Source organism: Oncorhynchus tshawytscha, linkage group LG24 (assembly GCF_018296145.1).
Source record: "Oncorhynchus tshawytscha isolate Ot180627B linkage group LG24, Otsh_v2.0, whole genome shotgun sequence".
NCBI lineage: Eukaryota > Metazoa > Chordata > Actinopteri > Salmoniformes > Salmonidae > Oncorhynchus > Oncorhynchus tshawytscha.
In genome coordinates, this window is record NC_056452.1 from 21,643,707 (window position 1) to 21,665,906 (window position 22,200).

General features: G+C 43.3%; 1 long non-coding RNA gene and 1 pseudogene across 1 annotated transcript; both read left to right on the top strand.

Annotated features, from left to right (window-relative positions):
- LOC112223432 overlaps positions 1-19,609 on the top strand; it is an 82,244-nt pseudogene extending 62,635 nt beyond the window's left edge.
- A 1,729-nt stretch (positions 19,610-21,338) lies between these two features.
- On the top strand, positions 21,339-22,200 carry LOC121840688. The gene is made up of 2 exons (XR_006079822.1): positions 21,339-21,696; positions 21,861-22,200. It is a non-coding gene; the product is annotated as an uncharacterized LOC121840688 (long non-coding RNA).

Below are 22,200 nucleotides of genomic sequence, written 5' to 3' on the forward strand. Positions count from 1 at the left end.
TCTCTCTGTCTCTATGTCTCTATGTCTCTCCATTTCTCTCTCTGTCTCTCTGTCTCTATGTCTCTCCATTTCTCTCTCTGTCTCTATGTCTCTCCATTTCTCTCTCTGTCTCTATGTCTCTCCATTTCTCTCTCTGTCTCTATGTCTCTCCATTTCTCTCTCTGTCTCTATGTCTCTCCATTTCTCTCTCTGTCTCTATGTCTCTCCATTTCTCTCTCCATTTCTCTCTCCCCAGGATAAAGGAAATATTCGGGTAGTGTTTAACGTGGGGACAGATGACATCAACATTGAAGAGACTGCTAAATCCGTGAATGATGGGAAGTACCACATAGTTCGGTTTACCCGCAGCGGAGGCAACGCAACCCTGCAGCTGGACGACCTGCCAATTATAGAGCGCTACCCCTCAGGTAGGGACCGACCACAGCCGACACCTGCTTGTCACAGCCAATCACATGACAGGGCTTCGGCTTCTTCCTGAATTAAAGGAAGTGACTATGTATCGTAACTGTTTCTATCAGTATTAATGTAAAGATGTTGCTTATGTTAATACTACATCATACTACGTTACTATTACCACTTGTGTTATGACTTGCTGAAGACCAAATGTGTATTTTAGGTTGTTGTTTTCCCTGTTTAAACATAAAAAAAAGACATTTGTAGTCACACTTCCGCTGTTGCCTTGACTCCAGGGAGTCTGTACTGACATGACTGGACATGTATGTTGCTATGTTAAATAGTGTGACACGTAAATGAACCATGTAAACATTTAATACAGATAGCAGTTGTGATTTATTTAAAAAAGAAAATAATAATAGCCGTTGGGGCATTTGGCCAAACAGCAACACAATAAACATTTAAATGTATTAACTAGACTGGGGGGGAAACGAAGAGGAAAAACTGATTGTGTTTATTTTAGCATTGGGTTTTTAAACATTTTATATTGTTGTTGTTATCTTAAGTATTAATCATATATTTTCAAGAGTTATTTAGCGATCTGTTAGCTAAAAGGCTAAACACTAGACAGAGGTGTATGAGGGTTGATCTGTTAGCTAAAAGGCTAAACACTAGACAGAGGTGTATGAGGGTTGATCTGTTAGCTAAAAGGCTAAACACTAGACAGAGGTGTATGAGGGTTGATCTGTTAGCTAAAAGGCTAAACACCAGACAGAGGTGTATGAGGGTTGATCTGTTAGCTAAAAGGCTAAACACTAGACAGAGGTGTATGAGGGTTGATCTGTTAGCTAAAAGGCTAAACACCAGACAGAGGTGTATGAGGGTTGATCTGTTAGCTAAAATTCTAAACACTAGACAGGGGTGTATGAGGGTTGATCTGTTAGCTAAAAGGCTAAACACTAGACAGAGGTGTATGAGGGTTGATCTGTTAGCTAAAAGGCTAAACACTAGACAGAGGTGTATGAGGGTTGATCTGTTAGCTAAAAGGCTAAACACCAGACAGAGGTGTATGGGGGTTGATCTGTTAGCTAAAAGGCTAAACACCAGACAGAGGTGTATGGGGGTTGATCTGTTAGCTAAAAGGCTAAACACTAGACAGAGGTGTATGAGGGTTGTTCTGTTAGCTAAAAGGTTAAACACTAGACAGAGGTGTATGAGGGTTGATCTGTTAGCTAAAAGGCTAAACACTAGACAGAGGTGTATGAGGGTTGATCTGTTAGCTAAAAGGCTAAACACCAGACAGAGGTGTATGAGGGTTGATCTGTTAGCTAAAAGGCTAAACACCAGACAGAGGTGTATGAGGGTTGATCTGTTAGCTAAAAGGCTAAACACCAGACAGAGGTGTATGAGGGTTGATCTGTTAGCTAAAAGGCTAAACACCAGACAGAGGTGTATGAGGGTTGATCTGTTAGCTAAAAGGCTAAACACCAGACAGAGGTGTATGAGGGTTGATATGTTAGCTAAAAGGCTAAACACCAGACAGAGGTGTATGAGGGTTGATCTGTTAGCTAAAAGGCTAAACACTAGACAGAGGTGTATGAGGGTTGATCTGTTAGCTAAAAGGCTAAACACCAGACAGAGGTGTATGAGGGTTGATCTGTTAGCTAAAAGGCTAAACACCAGACAGAGGTGTATGAGGGTTGATCTGTTAGCTAAAAGGCTAAACACTAGACAGAGGTGTATGAGGGTTGATCTGTTAGCTAAAAGGCTAAACACCAGACAGAGGTGTATGAGGGTTGATCTGTTAGCTAAAAGGCTAAACACCAGACAGAGGTGTATGAGGGTTGATCTGTTAGCTAAAAGGCTAAACACCAGACAGAGGTGTATGAGGGTTGATCTGTTAGCTAAAAGGCTAAACACCAGACAGAGGTGTATGAGGGTTGATCTGTTAGCTAAAAGGCTAAACACCAGACAGAGGTGTATGAGGGTTGATCTGTTAGCTAAAAGGCTAAACACCAGACAGAGGTGTATGAGGGTTGATCTGTTAGCTAAAAGGCTAAACACTAGACAGAGGTGTATGAGGGTTGATCTGTTAGCTAAAAGGTTAAACACCAGACAGAGGTGTATGAGGGTTGATCTGTTAGCTAAAAGGCTAAACACCAGACAGAGGTGTATGAGGGTTGATATGTTAGCTAAAAGGCTAAACACCAGACAGAGTGTATGAGGGTTGATCTGTTAGCTAAAAGGCTAAACACTAGACAGAGGTGTATGAGGGTTGATCTGTTAGCTAAAAGGCTAAACACCAGACAGAGGTGTATGAGGGTTGATCTGTTAGCTAAAAGGCTAAACACCAGACAGAGGTGTATGAGGGTTGATCTGTTAGCTAAAAGGCTAAACACTAGACAGAGGTGTATGAGGGTTGATCTGTTAGCTAAAAGGCTAAACACCAGACAGAGGTGTATGAGGGTTGATCTGTTAGCTAAAAGGCTAAACACTAGACAGAGGTGTATGAGGGTTGATCTGTTAGCTAAAAGGCTAAACACTAGACAGAGGTGTATGAGGGTTGATCTGTTAGCTAAAAGGCTAAACACCAGACAGAGGTGTATGAGGGTTGATCTGTTAGCTAAAAGGCTAAACACCAGACAGAGGTGTATGAGGGTTGATCTGTTAGCTAAAAGGCTAAACACCAGACAGAGGTGTATGAGGGTTGATCTGTTAGCTAAAAGGCTAAACACCAGACAGAGGTGTATGAGGGTTGATCTGTTAGCTAAAAGGCTAAACACCAGACAGAGGTGTATGAGGGTTGATATGTTAGCTAAAAGGCTAAACACCAGACAGAGGTGTATGAGGGTTGATCTGTTAGCTAAAAGGCTAAACACTAGACAGAGGTGTATGAGGTTTGATCTGTTAGCTAAAAGGCTAAACACCAGACAGAGGTGTATGAGGGTTGATCTGTTAGCTAAAAGGCTAAACACTAGACAGAGGTGTATGGGGGTTGATCTGTTAGCTAAAAGGCTAAACACCAGACAGAGGTGTATGAAGGTTGATCTGTTAGCTAAAAGGCTAAACACCAGACAGAGGTGTATGAGGGTTGATCTGTTAGCTAAAAGGCTAAACACTAGACAGAGGTGTATGAGGGTTGATCTGTTAGCTAAAAGGCTAAACACTAGACAGAGGTGTATGAGGGTTGATCTGTTAGCTAAAAGGCTAAACACTAGACAGAGGTGTATGAGGGTTGATCTGTTAGCTAAAAGGCTAAACACTAGACAGAGGTGTATGAGGGTTGATCTGTTAGCTAAAAGGCTAAACACCAGACAGAGGTGTATGAGGGTTGATCTGTTAGCTAAAAGGCTAAACACTAGACAGAGGTGTATGGGGGTTGATCTGTTAGCTAAAAGGCTAAACACCAGACAGAGGTGTATGAGGGTTGATCTGTTAGCTAAAAGGCTAAACACCAGACAGAGGTGTATGAGGGTTGATCTGTTAGCTAAAAGGCTAAACACTAGACAGAGGTGTATGGGGGTTGATCTGTTAGCTAAAAGGCTAAACACCAGACAGAGGTGTATGAGGGTTGATCTGTTAGCTAAAAGGCTAAACACCAGACAGAGGTGTATGAGGGTTGATCTGTTAGCTAAAAGGCTAAACACCAGACAGAGGTGTATGAAGGTTGATCTGTTAGCTAAAAGGCTAAACACTAGACAGAGGTGTATGAAGGTTGATCTGTTAGCTAAAAGGCTAAACACCAGACAGAGGTGTATGAAGGTTGATCTGTTAGCTAAAAGGCTAAACACTAGACAGAGGTGTATGAAGGTTGATCTGTTAGCTAAAAGGCTAAACACTAGACAGAGGTGTATGAGGGTTGATCTGTTAGCTAAAAGGCTAAACACCAGACAGAGGTGTATGAGGGTTGATCTGTTAGCTAAAAGGCTAAACACTAGACAGAGGTGTATGAGGGTTGATCTGTTAGCTAAAAGGCTAAACACCAGACAGAGGTGTATGAAGGTTGATCTGTTACCTTTAACAGTGATTATCATTATTGTTCTCTTGTTTTACCAAACTCTCTAAACCCAGTCAGAGCTGTCTCCTGTCTGTCAGATGTTAAGTAACTGTTTAAATGTCTCTTTAAATCAAAGTCCAAGAACAGAAAGTCGATGTCTGCTTGCTGGTTGCTACTCATGAACGTAACTCTTATGGAAGTTAATGACACAGCAACAATGTTCGGACCGACAGGACCTTGGTCAGGACCTTGGACAGGACCTTGGTCAGGACCTTGGTCAGGACCTTGGACAGGACCTTGGACAGGACCTTGGACAGGACCTTGGACAGGACTTTGGTCAGGACCTTGGACAGGACCTTGGACAGGACCTTGACTTTCTCTTCAAGGCTATTTATTTTGTTGTCCAGCTCGTGTGCCAGGTGTAATTACTGTGTTTTCATCTTTAAATTAAAGGCAACATTGATAACGAGCGCCTGGCCATCGCTAGACAGAGAATCCCCTATCGGCTCGGTCGAATAGTTGACGATTGGCTACTCGACAAAGGTAAAAACATCATTAAAATGCCTTTAAACTTTCAGCTAAAAGTCAACCTGAAGGAAGTTGAAACTGTGACCATCAACTAACATCTAAAATGATAAATCCATAACTAAGTTTAAACGCTATAGTAACTGTTAGAGTATAATATTGTCAGACTGTGTAAACTGTAGTGTAACTGTACTGTTCTGTAATACAGTAATTTACTGTAAACTGTAGATAAAGAGAGAGGTAATAATACCAGGTTAAACGGATAATGGGAAGATTAATCTGAATAAATGTGAAACTAATACAGATAAAAATGTACTTGTTTAAGATGTTTCATAATATTGTTTCTCCAATTGTAAACATTTAAAGTGTTCACTAAAGCATATATCAATGTTGAACATTATAATCTGTATAGTCAAAGTAAAGTTCAGAACCAGATATTACATGTAAGACTTGAGAGATGTTCAATGCACTGTTTTGTTTCAAATTGACCTCTTAACCCTCAGCAGAGCTCCTTTAAATGCCTGAACTCCCTTTAACTGTGACCAGAGACAAAGCTATGACCTGTGTGTGCTTCATAGAGCTTCATATGTCTTCATAATGCTTCCTTCATTGGGCTTCTTAAGGCTGTAATAACCATATTTGAGGATAATCAATCGATATGTCAACATGATGACTCTCTCATGATGCGTCTCCACAGCAACCGTCTCTCGGCTATCCCATCTATTCTCTCTTCATCCTACTCTTCCTCTACATGTCCCATATCATGCTTTAAACATGCTAACAACATGCTAACAACTTACAACATGCTAACAACATGCTTACAACATGTGTACACCATGCTAATAACATGCTTATGACATGCTAACATCCTTACAACACCCTACCACCATGCTTTCATCATGCTAACAACATGCTAACAACATATTTACAACATGCTAATAACATGCTTACAACATGCTTACATCATGCTAACAACATACTTACAACATGCTTACAACATGCTTATACCCTGCTAACAACACGCTTATGACATGCTAACATCCTTACAACACCCTAACACCATGCTTACAACACCCTAACACCATGCTTACAACAACCTAACACCATGCTTACAACAACCTAACACCATGCTTACAACCCCCTAACACCATGCTTACAACAACCTAACACCATGCTTACAACACCCTAACACCATGCTTACAACAACCTAACACCATGCTTACAACAACCTAACACCATGCTTACAACAACCTAACACCATGCTTACAACAACCTAACACCATGCTTACAACAACCTAACACCATGCTTACAACAACCTAACACCATGCTTACAACACCCTAACACCATGCTTACAACACCCTAACACCATGCTTACAACAACCTAACACCATGCTTACAACACCCTAACACCATGCTTACAACAACCTAACACCATGCTTACAACAACCTAACACCATGCTTACAACAACCTAACACCATGCTTACAACACCCTAACACCATGCTTACAACAACCTAACACCATGCTTACAACAACCTAACACCATGCTTACAACAACCTAACACCATGCTTACAACAACCTAACACCATGCTTACAACACCCTAACACCATGCTTACAACACCCTAACACCATGCTTACAACACCCTAACACCATGCTTACAACAACCTAACACCATGCTTACAACAACCTAACACCATGCTTACAACACCCTAACACCATGCTTACAACAACCTAACACCATGCTTACAACAACCTAACACCATGCTTACAACAACCTAACACCATGCTTACAACAACCTAACACCATGCTTACAACAACCTAACACCATGCTTACAACACCCTAACACCATGCTTACAACAACCTAACACCATGCTTACAACAACCTAACACCATGCTTACAACAACCTAACACCATGCTTACAACACCCTAACACCATGCTTACAACAACCTAACACCATGCTTACAACAACCTAACACCATGCTTACAACACCCTAACACCATGCTTACAACAACCTAACACCATGCTTACAACAACCTAACACCATGCTTACAACAACCTAACACCATGCTTACAACAACCTAACACCATTCTTACAACACCCTAACACCATGCTTACAACAACCTAACACCATGTTTACAACAACCTAACACCATGCTTACAACAACCTAACACCATGCTTACAACACCCTAACACCATGCTTACAACAACCTAACACCATGCTTACAACAACCTAACACCATGCTTACAACAACCTAACACCATGCTTACAACACCCTAACACCATACTTACAACAACCTACACCATGCTTACAACAACCTAACACCATGCTTACAACACCCTAACACCATGCTTACAACAACCTAACACCATGCTTACAACAACCTAACACCATGCTTACAACAACCTAACACCATGCTTACAACACCCTAACACCATGCTTACAACAACCTAACACCATGCTTACAACAACCTAACGCCATGCTTACAACAACCTAACACCATGCTTACAACAACCTAACACCATGCTTACAACACACTAACACCATGCTTACAACTCATTAACACCATTCTTACAACAACCTAACACCATGCTTACAACACCCTAACACCATGCTTACAACACCCTAACACCATGCTTACAACAACCTAACACCATGCTTACAACACCCTAACACCATGCTTACAACAACCTAACACCATGCTTACAACAACCTAACACCATGCTTACAACACCCTAACACCATGCTTACAACACCCTAACACCATGCTTACAACAACCTAACACCATGCTTACAACACCCTAACACCATGCTTACAACACCCTAACACCATGCTTACAACAACCTAACACCATGCTTACAACAACCTAACACCATGCTTACAACAACCTAACACCATCCTTACAACACCCTAACACCATGCTTACAACAACCTAACGCCATGCTTACAACAACCTAACACCATGCTTACAACCACCTAACACCATGCTTACAACAACCTAACGCCATGCTTACAACAACCTAACACCATGCTTACAACCACCTAACACCATGCTTACAACAACCTAACACCATGCTTACAACAACCTAACACCATGCTTACAACAACCTAACACCATGCTTACAACAACCTAACACCATGCTTACAACAACCTAACACCATGCTTACAACCCCCTAACACCATGCTTACAACACCCTAACACCATGCTTACAACACCCTAACACCATGCTTACAACACCCTAACACCATGCTTACAACACCCTAACACCATGCTTACAACTCATTAACATCATGCTTACAACTCATTAACATCATGCTTACAACAACCTAACATCATGCTTACAACTCATTAACATCATGCTTACAACAACCTAACATCATGCTTACAACTCATTAACATCATGCTTACAACAACCTAAATCCATGCTTACAACACCCTAACACCATGCTTACAACACCCTAACACCATGCTTACAACACCCTAACACCATGCTTACAACACCCTAACACCATGCTTACAACTCATTAACATCATGCTTACAACTCATTAACATCATGCTTACAACTCATTAACATCATGCTTACAACAACCTAACATCATGCTTACAACTCATTAACATCATGCTTACAACAACCTAAAACCATGCTTACAACACCCTAACACCATGCTTACAACACCCTAACACCATGCTTACAACAACCTAACATCATGCTTACAACTCATTAACATCATGCTTACAACTCATTAACATCATGCTTACAACTCATTAACATCATGCTTACAACTCATTAACATCATGCTTACAACTCATTAACATCATGCTTACAACAACCTAACACCATGCTTACAACTCATTAACATCATGCTTACAACTCATTAACATCATGCTTACAACTCATTAACATCATGCTTACAACTCATTAACACCATGCTTACAACACCCTAACACCATGCTTACAACTCATTAACATCATGCTTACAACTCATTAACATCATGCTTACAACTCATTAACACCATGCTTACAACAACCTAACACCATGCTTACAACTCATTAACATCATGCTTACAACTCATTAACATCATGCTTACAACTCATTAACATCATGCTTACAACTCATTAACATCATGCTTAATGTGTGTATTATCATCACACAACGACGCCTATGTATGCGTGTGTGTGTCCAGGCCGCCAGCTGACCATCTTCAACAGCCAGACGACGGTGACGGTGGGAAGAGGAAAGGAAGCAGGTCAGTTCCAGGGTCAGATGGCCGGTCTCTACTACAACGGACTGAAGATACTCAACATGGCCGCCGAGGGACACTCCCACATCCGCCTGGAGGGCAGCACACGATTGGTTGGGGACATGCCCTCCTCCTCCATCACTCCCCAATCCAGCGCTGCCGCCGGGGGCAACCGATTAGATCCCGCCTCCAATGCCGGCGACATCACCACAACAACCGCCACAAATAAGAAGCAAGGAGGAGGAACTACGCAGCAGGTAGGAAACGAACTACGACGCTATCTAAGGCATAAACAGGATATCTTAGCTATTCGTAACCTCACACATATAGATTTTAAAAAACAATTATTTCACCTTTATTTAACAAGGCAAGTCAGTTCGGAATAAATTCTTATTTACAGTGGCCTACCCTAGTCAAACCCTAACAACGCTGGGCCAATTGTTCACCGCTCTATGGGACTCTCAATCAAAAAATTGTGGAATCGAACCAGGGTCTGTAGTGTGACGCCTCTGGCACTGAGCTGCAGTGCCTAAGACCGCTGCGTCACTCGGGAGACCCAAATAGAAACAGTGCCTTCAGAAAGTATTCATACCCCTTGACTTATTTTTGTGTTACATTTTGTTGCGTTACAGCCTGAATTCAAAATGAATTAAATTGTTTTTCAAGCTCACCCATCTACACACAATAACCCATAATGACAAAGTGAAAACATCTTTTTAGAAATGTATTGAAAATGAAATACAGAAATATCTCATTTACATAAGTACCAGTCAAAAGTTTGGACACACCTACTCATTCAAGGGTTTTTCTTAATTTTTTATATTTTCTACATTGTAGAATAATAGTGAAGACATCAAAACTATGAAATAACACATATGGAATCATGTAGTAACCAAAAAGGTGTTAAACATATCAAAATATATTTTGGATTTTTGATTCTTCTTTGCATTGATGACAGCTTTGCACACTCTTGGTATTCTCTCAACTAGCTTCACCTGCAATGCATTTCCAACAGTCTTGAAGGAGTTCCCACATTTGCTGAGCACTTGCTGGCTGCTTTTACTTCACTCTGCAGTCCAACTCATCCCAAACCATCTCAATTGGGTTGAGGTCGGGTGATTGTGGAGGCCAGGTCATCTGATGCAGCCCTCCATCACTCTCCTTCTTGGTCAAATAGCCCTTACACAGCCTGGAGGTGTGTTTTGGGTTATTGTCCTGTTGAAAAACAAATTATAGTCCCACTAAGCGCAAACCGGATGGGATGGTGTATTGCTGCAGAATGCTGTGGTAGGCATGCTGGTTAAGTGTGCCTTGAATTCTAAATAAATCACTGACAGTGTCACCAGCAAAGCACCCCCACACCATCACACCTCCTCCTCCATGCTTCACGGTGGGAACCACACATGGGGAGATCATCTGTTTACCTACTCTGCGTCTCACAAAGACACATACCCAATTAGGACTCGTCAGACCAAAGGACAGATTTCCACCGGTCTAATGTCCATTGCTCGTGTTTCTTGGCCTAAGCAAGACCCTTTGTCACGCCCTGGTCTTAGTATTTTGTGTTTTCTTTCTTTATTTTGGTCAGGCCAGGGTGTGACATGGGTTTATTTTGTGTTGTGTTTTTGTATGGGGTTTTTTCGTAGGTTTTGGGATTGTGGCTTAGTGGGGTGTTCTAGCAAAGTCTATGGTTGCCTGAGGCGGTTCTCAATCAGAGGCAGGTGATTCTCGTTGTCTCTGATTGGGAACCATATTTAGGCAGCCATATTCTTTAAGTGTTTGGTGGGTGATTGTTCCTGTCTCTGTGTTTATTGTCACCAGATAGGCTGTATAGGTTTTCATGTTCCGTTTGTTGTTTTTGTATTATCGTGTTTATTAGTTTATTAAACACGTATCTAAATTACCACGCTGCATTTTGGTCCGACTCTCATTCCACGGAAGAAAACCGTAACACCCTTCTTCTTATTGGTGCCCTTTAGTAGTGGTCTCCTGAACAGTTGATGTTGAGATGTTTCTGTTACTTGAACTCTGTGAGGAATTTATTTGAGAGAGGCTGAGAGAGGCTAACTCTAATGAACTTATCCTCTGCAATGAGCTGTGTTAACCTGCTATGAGCTGCTATGAAAGTTATGACCTGCTATGACCACCGCTTGTCTGCTATGACTAGTCAGGAGGTTATGATGATGAACAGGCTCTCTGTGTGGAGAGGGATTCTGGGTCATGAAATGTTCTGCCATGCTCTGAATTTTTTTTATCCAATGATGCGAGTTGCCATGGAGATAGTGAAACCTCTCTCTCTCTTTCTGTTGTGCTCCATAGTGTATAGCTCCTCTGGGTATAGGCTGCCAGCTGTCTCAGACATAAATAATGGAATACAGAGCTGTAAGCCTCAGGCATCAATAATGGATCTGGATGGATGGAGGGAGGGTTTAAGTGACTGAGTGAGACACAGGCTGAAACCCAAATCACTCCCTTCCCCTCGCCCTTCGGCCCTCCATTGGCGCTTTCACGTGCACCTCCGCCATATGCAAAAGTGTCCAAATGCTGGGGCAGTGAAAATGATCCAGGGTGTAGTGGCTAATTAGACCCTCAGCAAGGCTGCAGGCATCAAAGCTAAGTGCTATCCCCTTACCTACAAAACAACGGAGAGGTGTTCCTAATTATATGTCACATGCATTTGTTTATGTCGGATTTGGAGACTTGACACATGTAACAGATGAAATACCTCCCAAATAAAATGTTTAACTGTTACTAATCTTTACATCTGGTGGGATTTGTGCAATAGAATTTCATGCTCATTTTATTATTTGAAAGTGGAACATGAATTGCATCATTTAAATCACCAGTGTGTCCCGACGTTGATGGGTTTACTGATCCCCTCTCCACTCTCTGGAAGTCACTCTGAGCAACACGTGACACCGGAGGGCCCTCAGAGCGAGTTGGTAGGGGCGAGGCGGTGGTTTGAGATTCACCGACAGTGTTGCTCTTTACACCTCAGGTGTGTGTGTGTGTGTGTGTGTGTGTGTGTGTGTGTGTGTGTGTGTGTGTGTGTGTGTGTGTGTGTGTGCAGTCGGTGGTATACCAAGATAGGAATTAGGTCATATGTATGCTTGATGTGTGTGTGTGTGTGTGTGTGTGTGTGTGTGTGTGTGTGTGTGTGTGTGTGTGTGTGTGTGTGTGTGTGTGTGTGTGTGTGTGTGTGTGTGCAGTCGGTGGTATACCAAGATAGGAATTAGGTCATATGTATGCTTGATATGGTGCAGTGGGTGTGTGTGTGTGTGTGTGTGTGTGTGTGTGTGTGTGTGTGTGTGTGTGTGTGTGTGTTTTTGTGTTTCTTCCTGAATTTAGTGAGATTCCCTCCTATGAGTCTGAATTATTAATAATGTTGAAGAGTGTCAACTCTGTCTCACTCTGCTCAATTTAGTTTGGATGTTTTTCTGTGTGTGTGTGTATGCGTGTGCGTGTGTGTGTGTGTGCGTGTGTTTTATGGGTAGAACCAACTATAGCAACCTCAGACCCCCCCCTCTCTCGCTCTGTCTCCTCTTGCTCTCTCTCTCTCTCTCTCTCTCTCTCTCTCTCTCTCTCTCTCTCTCTCTGTCAGCAGTGATAGGTAGTTAGTGTATTAGTACATCTCCTATTCTCTCCTCGTTTCTCTACGCTGACAGAGCTGCTGCTAACCGATGTGTGTGTGTTTCTGAAGACAGTGGCAGAGCAGTATGTGTAAACCGTGTGTGTGTGTGATGTGATGTGTGAGCTAGGCAGTCAGGCAGGCATGGACGCTCGTTGGCATTGTTCAGCTGATCAGGTACTGATTTTACTCCTTCAGCATGATCACATCTTCCTCCTTCAGTTCATCTCTCTATCATTCCCTTTTCTTTTCTCTCTCTCCCTTTCTTTATCTGTCTCTCACTCGCTCTCCCTTTCATTATCCATCTGTGCTGGAAGGCAGCATGCATCACTGCCAGACAAAGAGAGGGAGAGATAAGGCTTTAGAGGAGAGACGGAGAGGCGGAGAGACAGAGCGATAAAGAGGAGATGAGGCTATAGGAAGAGGTTGGCATTGTTCAGGAGTGCAAGTGTGGAACAGACTTTTAATTGGCTCACTTTTAATTGACAACTTAAAAGGGTGGCTGAAGTTTGATTGACAGGTCTGTAGTTTGATTGGCATATGAGTAGAGGTCAGCTGAGGAAACAGTTCCCTTTTGATTAGATGGAAAATGTTGAATCAACTTAGATTCTAATGGTATTGAAAGGCTGTCTTTAGTTATACCAGTTTGATCAAATCAAATCAAATTTTATTCGTCACACACATATTTAGCAGATGTTATTGCGAGTGTAGCGAAATGCTTTGTTCCTAGCTCCAATAGTGCAGTAATATCTAACAATACACAACAATGCACATTTAAAAAGTAAAACAATGTAATTAGGAAATATAGAAATATTAGGACGAGCAATGTCGGAATCCGGAGTATGTATATATATATATATATATATATATCTATCTATCTATATCTATATATATATATAGTACCAGTCAAAAGTTTGGACACACCTACTAATTCAAGAGTTTTCTATATGTTTTCTATTTTCTACATTGCAGAATAAAAACTATAAAATAACACATTGAATCATGTCGTAACCAAAATAGTGTTAAACAAATTACATTTTTATTTTTGAGATTCTTCAAAGTAGCCACCCTTTTCCTTGATGACAGCTTTGCACACTCTTGGCATTCTGTCAACCAGCTCCATGAGGTAGTCACCTGGAATGCATTTCAATTAACAGGTGTGTCTTGTTAAAAGTGAATTTGTGGAATATTTTTCCTTCTTAATGCATTTGAGCCAATCAGTTATGTTGTGACAAGGTAGTGGTGGTGGTATACAGAAGATAGCCCTATTTGGTAAAAGACCAAGTCCATATTATAGAAAGAACAGCTCAAATAAGCAAAGAGAAATGACAGTCCATCATTACTTTAAGACATGAAGGTCAGTAAATCCTGGAAATTTCAGTGCAGTCGCAAAAACCATCAAGTGCTATGATGAAACTGGCTCTCATGAGGTTCGCCACAGGAAAGGAAGACCCAGAGTTACCTCTGCTGCAGAGGATACGTTTATTAGAGTTAACTGCACCTCAGGTTGCTGCCCAAATAAATGCTTCACAGAGTACAAGTAACAGACACATCTCAACATCAACTGTTCAGAGGAGACTGCGTGAATCAGGCCTTGCTGCAAAGAGACCACTACTAAAGGACACCAATATGAAGACAAGACTTGCTTGGGCCACGAATCACGAGCAATGGACGTTAGACCGGTGGAAATCTGTCCTTTGTTCTGAGTCCAAATTTGAGATTTTTGGTTCCAACCGCTGTGTCTTTGTGAGACGCAGAGTAGGTGAACAGATGATCTCCCCATGTGTGGTTCCCACCGTGAAGCATGGAGGAGGGAGGTGTGGGGGTGCTTTGCTGGTGACACTGTCAGTGATTTATTTTGAATTCAAGGCACACTTAACCAGCATGGCTATCACAGCATTCTGCAGCAATACACCATCCCATCTGGTTTGCGCTTAGTGGGACTATAATTTGTTTTTCAACAGGACAATAACCCAAAACACACCTCCAGGCTGTGTAAGGGCTATTTGACCAAGAAGGAGAGTGATGGAGGGCTGCATCAGATGACCTGGCCTCCACAATCACCCGACCTCAACCCAATTGAGATGGTTTGGGATGAGTTGGACTGCAGAGTGAAGTAAAAGCAGCCAGCAAGTGCTCAGCAAATGTGGGAACTCCTTCAAGACTGTTGGAAATGCATTCCAGGAGACTACCTCTTGAAGCAGGTTGAGAGAATGCCAAGAGTGTGCAAAGCTGTCATCAAGGCAAAGGATGGCTACTTTGAAGAATATCAAATATAACATTTATTTTTGTTTGTTTAACACTTTTTTGGTTACTACATGATTCCATATGTGTTATTTCATAGTTTTGATATGTTCACTGTTATTCTATAATGTCGAAAATAGTACCAAAAAAAATAATAAGAAAAACCCTTGAATGAGTAGATGTGTTCAAACTGTGTGATTGGATGTATGTACATTACAGACAGAATATGGATATAATATTAAATACATCTGAAGATGTACAAAAATAGTTAAATAGGATGGTCTTGACTAGAATATAGTATATAGTATATACATATGAAATGAGTAAAACATTATGTAAACATTATTAAAGTGACCAGTGTTCCATTATTAAAGTGACCAGTGTTCCATGTCTATGTGCATAGGGCAGCAAGCCTGTAAGGTGCAGAGAGATGGAAGATTACAGTAACAGGTATCACATTGATCTAAAGAAACACATCTGCTTACAGATGTGATTTTTGATTTGCTAATTAGCAAAAGTGAAATCTATCACATCGTTGCAAGAAGTACCTGGCTGATGTAGTAATTCATTTGATGTTAGCTTGTATAGTGCTTTTGTGCTAGACTTGTGTCGTGCTGCATTTCGGTTATCTTGGGACGCGTATTCGTCAAAATATTTTTCGCCCATTTCTTTTGTGAGGTTTTTATGGATTCTAGTCCTCTTCTATGTTGGGTTCTAGACCTGTTCTATATATCTGGTTCTGCTGTTCTCTCCTGTCTCAGTACAGAGGTTAGTTATGACTACTGCAATGCATCACACTTCCATTTTAATTCATCACTGACTCACACACACACACACACGTTTATGCACACACACATTTCTCAGCTGTAAAGTCGATGTTTGAGTCTCGCTCATGAATATGATTAGCATGATGTTAACTTAAGTTGCACCACTTTGTCTCCTTCCTTCTTTTCTTATGACTGTCCTTATCCTGTCCTTTCTCCCTCTCTCCCTCCATTACTCTCTCTTTCCTCCATCTCGCTCTTTCTCCCAACATAGCTCTTTCTTTTTCTCTCCCTTCCTCCAACACTCCATTCCTCCATCTCTCTCCCTCTCTCTCTCTCTCTCTCTCTCTCTCTCTCTCTCTCTCTCTCTCTCTCTCTCTCTCTCTTCTCTCTCTCTCCTCTATCTCCTCTTCTCTCTCTCTCTCTCTCTCTCTCTCTCTCTCTCTCTCTCTCTCTCTCTCTCTCTCTCTCTCTTCTCTCTCTCTCCTCTCTCTCTCTCTCTCTCTCTCTCTCTCTCTTCTCTCTCTCTCTCTCTCTCTCTCTCTCTCTCTCTCCTCTCTCTCTCTCTCTCTCTCTCTCCTCTCTCTCTCTCCCTCTCTCTCTCTCTCTCTCTCCTCTCTCTCTCTCTCTCTCTCTCTCTCTCTCTCCTCTCTCTCTCTCTCTCTCTCTCTTCTCTCTCTGTCTCTCTCTCTCTCCTCTCTCTCTTCTCTCTCTCTCTCTCTCTCTCTCTCTCTCTGTCTCTCTCTCTCTCTCTCTCTCTCTCTCTCTCCTCTCTCTCTCTCTCTCTCTCCTCTCTCTCGCTCTCTCTCCTCTCTCTCTGTCTAGTGGTGAGTGTCAGTGTTTTGTGTGTCTCTCTCTCTCTCTCTCTCTCTCTCTCTCTCTCTCTCTCTCTCTCTCTCTCTCTCTCTCTCTCCTCTCGCTCTCTCTCTCTTCTCTCTCCTCTCTCTCTCGTTCTCTCTCGTTCTCTCTCTCTCTCTCTCTGTCTAGTGGTGAGTGTCAGTGTTTTGTGTCTCTCAGTGAAACACTCCCTTTCTATTTCCCTTCATTTTAATGGCTTGAACTTGGAGTTGCCATGGCAACAGGAGGGAGAGGGAGAGAGGGGCGCTGCCAGAGAAGGTGTGGGGGGGGTTGGTCAAAGGAGCATCTTCTTCCCTTGTGTTGCTGATAGGACATGGAGATCTGGGCAGAGACATGAAGGATTCATAGTTACTACACTGTACTGTATACTGTTGGTTAGTTACTGTATTATATTTGATATTATATATGTACCAGCCTGATCACTGGAAATAGACTAGGAATTCAGACGTTTGAAAAAGTCCTGATAACATAATATTTGCCTTCCTCTGCACTCTCCGATTGCCCAGCACTGGCGCAAATTCATGAAGCTCGGGCCGGAGCAGGCCCGAGAGGGGAGGAAGAAAGGAAAGAGAGGGAGAGAGGGGAGGAAAAAAGGAGAGAGAGGGAGATAAAAGATAGGGAAGGAGAAAGGCGAGAGGGGGAGAAAGGAAAGGAAAGGAAAGAGGGTAGGAGAAGGGAGAGAGGTCGGAGAAGAAAGGAGAGAGGGAATGAGGGAGAAGAAAGGGAAGAGGAGGAAGGGGAGGAGAGAAGGATGAGTATATTCCTCCCTTGTGATTAGATCACAGCTGGTAACTAACAACTCTGTCTTCTCACTCGCTCTCTCCGCCTCTCCTTTCACAATTTGGCAGTTTGCCAGGACGTACGTGTGTGTGTGTGTGTGTGTGTGTGTGTGTGTGCGTGTGTGTGCGTGTGTGTGCGTGTGCGCGAGGATGTCATGTTCATGCATCCAGAAAATCTAAATGTGTTTGACTTCACATTGAGCGTTTTATTGGGTTCTGTTTGTAGAATGAGAGGAGCTCTCTGAAAATAGATTACATGTAGACATGTAGATATCATTAACGTGAAAGGCTCCAGGGATGAATAAATTACTAAAAAACAATAGTGTGTGTTTTATGATCTAACGTCTCTCTCCAGTCAACAGACGACCTGCTGGTGGCATCAGCTGAGTGTCCCAGTGATGACGAGGACATTGACCCATGTGACCCCAGCTCTGGTAATACATACCATATAGAGTACATTATACTACTACTGCTATAGTACTACTATAGTACTACTGCTATACTACTACTGCTATAGTACTACTGCTATACTACTACTGCTATAGTACTACTTCTATACTACTAACCTCACACACTAACAGTCTGGCTAGACTAGATTGAAAAACTATTTTAGAAGGTTTAGTGTGAAGCAGAAAGTTTACCCTGCGATCACACATTTACTGCATTAAATTCTGCAGTGCAAGTGAAAATAGAGCACTGTCCTATATTATTTTCCCAATAATAATAATACTTTTTTATTTGACCTTTTATTTAACTAGGCAAGTCAGTTAAAAACAAATTCTTCTTTACAATGACAGCCTAGGAACAGTGGGTTAACTGCTTTGTTCAGGGGCAGAATGACAGATCTGTACCTTGTCAGCTCGGGGATTTGATCTGGCAACCTTCCGGTTACTAGTCCAACCCTCTAACCACCAGGCTACCTGCCGCATACATATCATTTTTATATCGCTTTTCATGAACTGAAAGACGCTTTACAGTATCAAGGAAGCCAAAATCTAAACAAAAACAATGCCAGATTAAACAGAAAGATGCTGGCAGCCAGACTAAACAGAAAGATGCTGGCAGCCAGATTAAACAGAAAGATGCTGGCAGCCAGATTAAACAGAAAGATGCTGGCAGCCAGATTAAACAGAAAGATGCTGGCAGCCAGATTAAAAAGAAAGATGCTGGCAGCCAGATTAAACAGAAAGATGCTGGCAGCCAGATTAAACAAAAAGATGCTGGCAGCCAGATTAAACAGAAAGATGCTGGTAGCCAGATTAAACAGAAATATGCTGGCAGCCGGATTAAACAAAAAGATGCTGGCAGCCAGATTAAACAGAAAGATGCTGGCAGCCAGATTAAACAGAAAGATGCTGGCAGCCGGATTAAACAGAAAGATGCTGGCAGCCAGATTAAACAGAAAGATGCTGGCAGCCAGATTAAATAGAAAGATGCTGGCAGCCAGATTAAACAGAAAGATGCTGGCAGCCAGATTAAAAAGAAAGATGCTGGCAGCCAGATTAAACAGAAAGATGCTGGCAGCCAGATTAAACAGAAAGATGCTGGCAGCCAGATTAAACAGAAAGATGCTGGCAACCAGATTAAACAGAAAGATGCTGGCAGCCAGATTAAACAGAAAGATGCTGGCAGCCAGATTAAATAGAAAGATGCTGGCAGCCAGCATGGAATAAAATACTCTCTCTATCTCCCCCTCTCCCTCCCCTCCTCCTCCCTCCAGCAGCCCACCCCCCTCTCCCGGAGGTCAAGCCGTTCCCGGGGACGTCGGAGGTGGTAAGGGAGTCCAGCAGCACCACAGGCATGGTGGTGGGCATCGTGGCGGCCGCCGCCCTCTGCATCCTCATCCTGCTCTACGCCATGTACAAGTACCGCAACCGGGACGAGGGCTCGTACCACGTGGACGAGAGCCGCAACTACATCAGTAACTCTGCCACCCAGCCTAACGGCAGCACCAAGGACAAGCCGCTGGGCATCGCCAAGATCTCCAAGAACAAGAACAACAAAGACAAGGAGTACTACGTGTGAGGAGAGGAGGAACTAACTAATGACATTTATATACACCCGTGGAGGCTGCTGAGTGGAGGCTGGCTCATAATAATGTCTGGAACGGAGCAACCATGTGGTTGATACCATTCCATTGACTCCATTCCAGACACATTTATGAGCCGTCCTCCCCTCAGCAGCCTCCACTGACATATATACATATACACGTATACACACATACAGGAGGACATGCTCTGATACACACACTACACAAACACACACACGCAGAAAATTACACACACACACACACACACACAGAGTGAGACGAAGAGACTGTCATGAGGGCAGAGGCCCATGCTGTACAGTAATAGCCACTCACCACAGCCTCTCTGTGTTCAACCAGAATATAGCAAGCAGATAGTAAAGGACCAGTAAAGAGCAATTATTTTAAAGGACCATTCTCCCGTCTCTCTCTGGTATAAACTGTCCTGTGGACTCAGAGAGAGGAGAGGGGAGCAGAGTCAGAGAGAGGAGGGGGGAGCAGAGTCAGAGAGAGGAGTGGGGATCAGAGTCAGAGAGAGGAGGGGGATCAGAGAGAGGAGAGGGGAGCAGAGTCAGAGAGAGGAGGGGGAGCAGAGTCAGAGAGAGGAGGTGGGAGCAGGGTCAGAGAGAGGAGGGGGAGCGGGGTAAGAGAGAGGAGGGGGAGGGGTCAGAGAGAGGAGGGGGAGCAGAGTCAGAGAGAGGAGGGGGAGCAGGGTCAGAGAGAGGAGGGGGAGCAGGGTCAGAGAGGGGAGCAGAGTCAGAGAGAGGAGGTGGGAGCAGGGTCAGAGAGAGGAGGGGGAGCAGAGTCAGAGAGAGGAGGGGGAGCAGAGTCAGAGAGAGGAGGGGGAGCAGGGTCAGAGAGAGGAGGGGGAGCAGGGTCAGAGAGAGGAGAGGGGGAGCAGAGTCAGAGAGAGGAGGTGGGAGCAGGGTCAGAGAGAGGAGGGGGAGCGGGGTAAGAGAGAGGAGGGGGGAGCGGGGTCAGAGAGAGGAGGGGGAGCGGGGTAAGAGAGAGGAGGGGGAGCAGGGTCAGAGAGAGGAGGTGGGAGCAGGGTCAGAGAGAGGAGGTGGGAGCAGGGTCAGAGAGAGGAGGTGGGAGCAGGGTCAGAGAGAGGAGGTGGGAGCAGGGTCAGAGAGAGGAGGTGGGAGCAGGGTCAGAGAAAGGAGGGGGAGCAGGGTCAGAGAGAGGAGGGGGATCAGGGTCAGAGAGAGGAGGGGGGATCAGGGTCAGAGAGAGGAGGTGGGAGCAGGGTCAGAGAAAGGAGGGGGAGCAGGAGCAGGGTCAGAGAGAGGAGGGGGATCAGGGTCAGAGAGAGGAGGGGGAGCAGGGTCAGAGAGAGGAGGTGGGAGCAGGGTCAGAGAGAGGAGGGGGCAGCAGGGTCAGAGAGAGGAGGGGGAGCAGGGTCAGAGAGATGAGGGGGGCTGGTCAGAATAGGAAAGAACCGAGAGAATGCTTGTCTTCTGTCATACAGAGACAAAATCAGAATAACCAGATTAACACTTTAATAAACTCAGTTATAGTTGAGTGTAAGACTGGTGTTTTGTCCAATGGTATAACACCAGATTACCTGAACCTAGCCCTAACCCACAAGTCAGCAGGATGGACGTTACCCCGGCAACAAGACAGGAAGAGCCACACCCACCAGGGTTGCCATGGTGGCTTGATACGCCGACTCGCTATAGGTAGGTGGGAGAAGGAGCTTTGTGTGTTTCAAGTGTTGCTGGGACGTTTATTGTACAAAACAATACAACGTCACAACGTGATATCAACCTATCAACACTATGGAAACAAAAGACTCTGGAGAGGAGACCAGACACCAGAACTACCTACCTACCTATCTACACATACCGCATATATATATATATATATATATATATATATATATATATATATATATATATATATATATATATAAAACACCAACATTTCATCACTGACTCTGTGATGCCAACGAAATGTGAGATGATGCTGACGAAGATGCTGATGAAGAAAAGAGGAAGAATGAAAATGTTTGCAGTTTAAACTCTATGGGGAAATTGTTGCACGTTGAATTATCTTACTCCATGTGTTGCTAACAGAGCAGAGACTACAGGAGTTACTCCTAAACCCAGCACAGCCATAACCTACCACCTGACCTACCAACTGGGTTTATAATAAACTACCACCTGACCTACCAACTGGGTTTATAATAAACTACCACCTGACCTACCACCTGACCTACCAACTGGGTTTATAATAATCTACCACCTGACCTACCACCTGACCTACCAACTGGGTTTATAATAATCTACCACCTGACCTACCAGCTGGGTTTATAATAAACTACCACCTGACCTACCAACTGGGTTTATAATAATCTACCACCTGACCTACCACCTGACCTACCAACTAGGTTTATAATAAACTACCACCTGACCTACCAACTGGGTTTATAATAATCTACCATCTGACCTACCAACTGGGTTTATAATAATCTACCACCTGACCTACCAACTGGGTTTATAATAATCTACCACCTGACCTACCACCTGACCTACCAACTGGGTTTATAATAAACTACCACCTGACCTACCAACTGGGTTTATAATAAACTACCACCTGACCTACCAACTGGGTTTATAATAAACTACCACCTGACCTACCACCTGACCTACCAACTGGGTTTATAATAAACTACCACCTGACCTACCAACTGGGTTTATAATAAACTACCACCTGACCTACCAACTGGG